Here is a 6,206-nt window from a genome sequence, read left to right as displayed (position 1 = left end):
GCTATCATACTGTAGTCGGCTGGGAAGCAGGCCCATGGACAGAACGGTGTTCTACAGGCGGGCAGTTCTAGGAAAGAAACTTTGTTCATGTAATCTGCGTTTAGATTTAGGCATATATAGAGAGTGGGAAGAAATGTTGATAGTGGTTGTAACCAGTCGAGTGTTTTTGTAAAAGTTTGGCAAGGGTGAATCATAGATTGGAGCTCAGACGAGCACTTGCCCTGAAAATAGGCTCGCAACGTCTCTTCTGTAGGGGAAAAAGCTACAGAGAAGAACAATGTGCATTACCTACTAGCTTTCGAAGCTGGTTTTGAACTCTATCAAGGCAGGATAGAGCGCACCGAGCAGCTCCTATGTCAGATGAACCCTCTGTAACAGTATATTATAATCATAATGAAAAACGAATACCAGTCGCCGTGTCATCATTATAATAAAAAGTTAGAGGATTATTTGAAACGTTGTGTTGTTGATTAGAGGTTTTGTAGAACGTAATTGTATATCACTATGCAACAAAGAACAGGAACTTGCCAAAGGGGTTTGTTTGTCTATGTTACATGACCCTTGAAGTTAACTTCCGGTGTAATCTCAAATTTGAATTTCGTTTTTTTTTTTATTTATTATTATTATTATTATTATTATTATTATTATTATTATTATTATTATTATTATTATTATTATTTTAAATCAATTCTGTCGGCTCTATTTACGCAATAAATTTGCTCTTCAAAAAACGAAAGAAAAAAAAAACAAAATGAAGAAGTATATTTGGATTATTCAGACGACCATTTTAAACTTGAATGTTATTCTCATAACGTTTCGACCGATATAGCTCCGACCTTTTTCATGTGTATCTTGTCGAACTCGAAAATCCTTATGTCAAACTCGGGAATCTGCACGGAATTCCAAACTGATTCCCTTATTTAATCCACGCGGGTAAAACGTGGATAAAATACTTGGTAAAATTCGGTACTAAGTAACACTCTTCTGCAGATTCAACCTTCAGTGCAGCTGATACTAAGAATACAGTTGAGAATTGCTTAAGACAGCTGCCCCCTGGATTAAATAAATAGTTCCGTTTAAAATACCATGCACATATTCGAGTTCGACAGAAAGATTCCTGAGTTCGACAAGATATACCTGAAGAAGGCCATAGATTACATCGGCCGGAACATTGTGAAAATAACGCTCAAAAGTAGTTCAAATGATCCAAATAATCGAAATTATCAATCCGCATCTAAAAAATCCATCAACAAAACAAGAAAACATTTGAATGGCATTATTTGGATTATTTTTATTTTATTTTTTTTTCACAATCCTTCCACATGAACATGTGACATAACAAATACAAGCATTGATTAATAATCATTTCTAAGTGACAATCTTTTGGGGACTGAAGGTTCGATTCTTAGTGCAACTGATAATAACAAAGAATAAAAACACTTGCTCCGTCGCCAATCTGATATATCTCTAGGGGAATATAATCGATATAAAATAATAAGACTCGACACACAGAGTAAGTTATAACAAGTTTATTGTACAACGGAACAATGTAAGAATAATATATTGACACTCGAACGTATCTTGAATGCCGCGATATCAAAATTAACTAACTTCTTATCTGGTTACTGCTTCCTAGCATATTTTATAGAGTGAGTAACACATTCACTGGGAGTGTTAAGATCTTCCATTCTCTCTCTCTCTCTCTCTCTCTCTCTCTCTCTCTCACACACACACACACACACACACACATACACACGCACATATAAAGTCAAGATATTGTAGAAATAAATTTCAAATATTTTATTCCAAACAAAATATATGAAATAAAGGTGAAAGGTTCCTTATTCCATGTAGTTTCAAAGAAACGCTCTTCTCCTCAGAGGAAAAAAGTTAACAAAAGGTAAGTATAGATAAGTATCTATTTTTGCTGGTGAGCTCAGTTTTTTAAAAAAACATTTGAGAAAAAAAATTGAAAGAATAGTATAAGTTTATAGATAAAATGAAAAGGAATACTCAGCAAAATCCAATATATATGGATATAAATATCCAGTGTTATCCAAAAATTCACCAGAGATGTGGCGGTTAGTGAGTCCAAAAAAGAGTTTTGTAAGATATCCTTTGGAATCTTTTTTAAAAAAATTATCCGAGGTTAGAAAAGGAATGAAAAGTCTGTATAGAAAAATCGTGTTGTGAAATGCCGGAGTAAAATCCAATTCATGGAATCAATATTTCTTGTGTAGAGAGGCATCTGCAGTCTTTCTTTTTTAGAATATATAGGGTTCAAACGGAAAAGAATTAAAAACTAGAAAATTAGATTCATGTGTGTGTGTGTGTGTGTGTGTGTGTGTGTGTGTGTGTGTGTGTGTGTGTGTGTGTGTGTGTGTGTGTGTGCATTATCGGCAGCTCTTGTAACTCTCACTTCTCCTAATTTGTCCCTCAGTCCTCATTTAGAATGAGTTATTTTTCTGACAAAGGGAGAAGAAAAAAGCTGTATTCTAGGTTGGCAGTATTTTTGCGTGAGCAGTCGCCTGAGATGTTAGAAATTTTCTGTTTCTATTTCTATCCTTGTGGACATGTCACTAATAAGGGTGCTGGAGGTAAACGTTTTATCTGGGCTGACGTTATCCACCTGATAGTCATGGACCTGAATCTTGGATAAACCACTAAGGAGGCCGTCCTCTCAGCAGGTGCAAAGTACTGGGGCTGTTATATTGCCATTTGGTGAATTGATTCTAGACCATGAAGTAGCTTCTGGTGGGGTTTCTCGATATCATATTAGTGGGAAATTGCTACGACTTTACCATTATCATGTGCTAAAAAAAATATTTCTATGCTTCTTTTTCTCCCTTACTTTCCCTCTCTGCCCTGCTCCAAGCAAGTCTGTCAACCTGTTCCACAAATCCCAAAACTCCATCATGAAAAGCCTCTACAAAGAATACACGATTAAACCCAGAACTCCCGCTTCTAATGTAGACCCCCACTGCCATGTCTCCTTCTCCAACATCAGGGGTCTACGTTCCAACCTTCTAGAGGTTGAAGCCCAATTACAGGAGACTAAACCAGACATATTATTCCTAAGCAAAACTGGCATTGGACCGACTATTTCCCTAGATGAGTTTGTAATTAAAGGATATTCTAACCTAACATCAAAATCTGACCCTAAGAAAGCCATGGACATGAAATGTGTGCCTACATTAGAGATGGCTTTCTATGTTCTAGAAGACTAAATTATACTGCATGTGCTTTCGGATTGCACTTGCTCACACCACTGTGTTTATATTTGCCCTTTATCGCCCCCACAACAGCAGAGTTACTACCATTAAGAGCATATCTGAAAAAAATTGACCACATCCTGTATGCTCATCCTTTAGCTAACATTTACGTCTGTGAAAACTTCAATGTTCACAATGTGGAATGGTTAGCTCACTCAAATAAGACAGAGGATTTCTCAGTTGCTTAGGACCCTACTCAGATTGTTCATAAACCCACACGTGTGCCCAACACTGACGATCAGTATACAAGTTTCCTAGACCTTTTTCTCACAACTTGCCCTGAGCTGTGTTCATTCTTCGTTCTGTCTCCACTGAGATCTTCTGGCCACTCTTTGTTTCAGTTTAGATAAAAACAAAATTTCATAAGTTCTCAGATGTACCTCTCCATCGTACAGCATATCGACACTATGGTTGACTGGAATAGCTTTTGTACATTTATATAAGATCTACTCCTGCATTCCATGTTTAAAAAGAAGTGTCCTCTATAGCATCAGACCTGACGAAATGGTTAATTGTAAGTATAGACCGCTTCACACCCTCCAAAAAATTCCAGCAGAAACCTAACAGCCAGCCGTGGTTCTCTCCAGAATGTGCTATTGCCATTGTGCACAGAAATCACTTTTTCCATTGCTTCCAACATAACAGATGTACTTAGAGTAAAACCGCTTTCAGGACTGCCGACAACCACTGCAAAAGAGTAATAAAGAACGTAAGAGAGTTGTATTCTCAATCCGTCAAGTCCAAAGTAGCTGAACAGCGGCTTTGCTCCTACCAGTTTTGGCAAATAACAAACAGGGTCCTGAACAGAAGCGTGTGCTCTATCCCAACCATCATCAATAGACCTGAGGTAATCTTGTCAGCAAAACTCTTTGCCAAAAACTTTGCAGCTAATTCTACTCTATTCGACCAAGGCCACCAATGCCGCCAACGCCCTGTCTTTCCTCCTGTGTCTGAAAACATGTTATGCAACATACAAATATCTGTGTAATTTTGCCAAGCTAATCAAAAACTTTGATTTCAGTAAAGCAACTGGCCCTGAAGGCATTCCAATTATAGTGCTGAAGAAGCTTCAACCAGAACTAGCTGTTTAAGCCTTGTCTTAAGGAGAATTGCTTTCCAACATTCTGGAAAACCTCATCAGTATGCCCCGTATAAAAAACTCAGGTGATCGGTCATCTCCTTCTCAGTACAGACCAATCAGTCTCCTGTGCGACATAAGTTGCTGGAATCTGTGTTAACCACCTCAGTAAAAATAACATCCTCAGTGACATGCAATATGGTTTTTGTTTTGCTAGATCTGCAGCAGATGTGCTAGCAGTTATATCTCATAGGATTAGTGAAACTCTCGATGGAGGCTTCCTTTCTAGGGCAATTGCTCTTGACATATCAATAATAGGATGCTGCATAAAGGGCTATTCAACAAGATCTCCAACTATGATACAGCTGGAAATGTCTTCTCAATTATTAAATCATTTCTCTTTGATAGGTTCATAAGAATAGTTGTTGATGGGCAAGAATCAGAAACTCACAGTATTAATGCTAAAGTCCTTCAGAGGTTCATCCTGGGCCCAACTCTCTTCCTGATCTCCCAAATCACATCCTAACATCATTTGTAGACATTTATGCTGACGACATCTATGGCAACACTTCAAAGGTCGTAAATGACCAAGTTCTCTCTGATTCTCTCTCCTCTGATCTTAAGCAGATGATGCAATGAGGAAAGAGGTGGGTGGTTACTTTTAATGCATCTAAAACCAAGTTTCTATCTTTACATCATTAACGCTCTGATCCTTGTTTGGCATCAATTGAAATGAATGGCTCCTTTTTGGGAGGCTCAATGTTTTGACAAACTTCTGGGTCTGAGCTTTACTCCTGATCTGAAATGCAACATGTACATCAAATCCATTGCCAAGGTCACTGGAAAAATGGTGGGATCATTCTACCACTCCAGTAGATATCTCACCGCTGATGCAATTCTCTACCTGTATAAGAGCCAACTACATCCAAGGATCTGGACAGGAGTTGCTAGAAGCAGCTTATCCTGTCTTGATAGACTTTGTAGCCTAGTGAGGGATGCTATTTTTTCTTTCCTACAACCTCTTTCCTACAGAAAAGACGTTGCAAGTCTGTCTCTGCTTTATTGTTATTTTCATGGCAAGTGCTCGTCTGAGCTCCAATCTATCGTCCCTCCTCACCAAACTTTTATGAAAAACACCCGTTTAGCTGAAACCACTATCAATAATTTCACCCATCTCTTATCTATGCCTAAGCCTGAACATAGATTCAATGAACAAGGCTTATCTCTTGACACTACACGCCTGTGAAACTGTTCTGTTTTTCTGCTGACTACAGCATAATCATCTTCAAGTCCAATGTGAACAAGTTCTTGATAAGCCGTCCCCTTAAGTAATTCAATTTACCAAATTTCTACAACTAACAATAGACTCAGTAACCCTTATCCTTGACTGGCCTCCAGGCCTTGATAAGTGGTGATTCCTTTGTAAAAAAAAAAACATATATCTATACATATACATATATATATATATATATATATATATATATATATAAATATACATATATAGGTGTATATATAAGTACATATATACGGCATAATCGCATTGACACACCAGTTTTCATCAGATCACTGAAGTTAAGCAATGTTGAGCTTGGTCAGTACCAGATGGGTGACCATTTGGGAATTCTAGGTGCTGTATGTGCTCTCCGCTTATCTCGGCATTTGTTTCCAGTCGTCCTGTATATACACTTCACTTGCCACTGATATTTTACAATGTTGACTCAGGAAAGGTGTGGTTGGAGATTGCGCACCTCCTGCCAATAAGACTTTCACGAGCGGGCACCCCTTCGTGGGTATCCATAGTCTGTCAAAGACTGAAGGAACCCTATATATATATATATATATATATATATATATAT

At 37.8% G+C, this 6,206-nt stretch overlaps 1 long non-coding RNA gene and 1 pseudogene across 1 annotated transcript in view; one reads left to right on the top strand and one right to left on the bottom strand.

Moving 5' to 3' along the window:
- Positions 1–1,381: 1,381 nt before the first annotated feature.
- Positions 1,382–6,206, bottom strand: part of LOC145239878 (uncharacterized) — a 70,610-nt gene continuing 65,785 nt past the window's right edge. The window contains exon 2 of the long non-coding RNA XR_013862387.1: positions 1,382–3,959. This is a non-coding gene — a long non-coding RNA (uncharacterized LOC145239878). The remainder of the gene's footprint in view (positions 3,960–6,206) is intronic.
- On the top strand, positions 5,873–5,989 carry LOC145240449 (5S ribosomal RNA; annotated as a pseudogene).

The sequence above is a fragment of the Euprymna scolopes genome, chromosome 19 (genome assembly GCF_053919585.1).
Source record: "Euprymna scolopes isolate OS-2025 chromosome 19, ASM5391958v1, whole genome shotgun sequence".
NCBI classification, from domain to species: domain Eukaryota; kingdom Metazoa; phylum Mollusca; class Cephalopoda; order Sepiida; family Sepiolidae; genus Euprymna; species Euprymna scolopes.
This window is presented reverse-complemented; position numbering and strand designations above follow the sequence as displayed.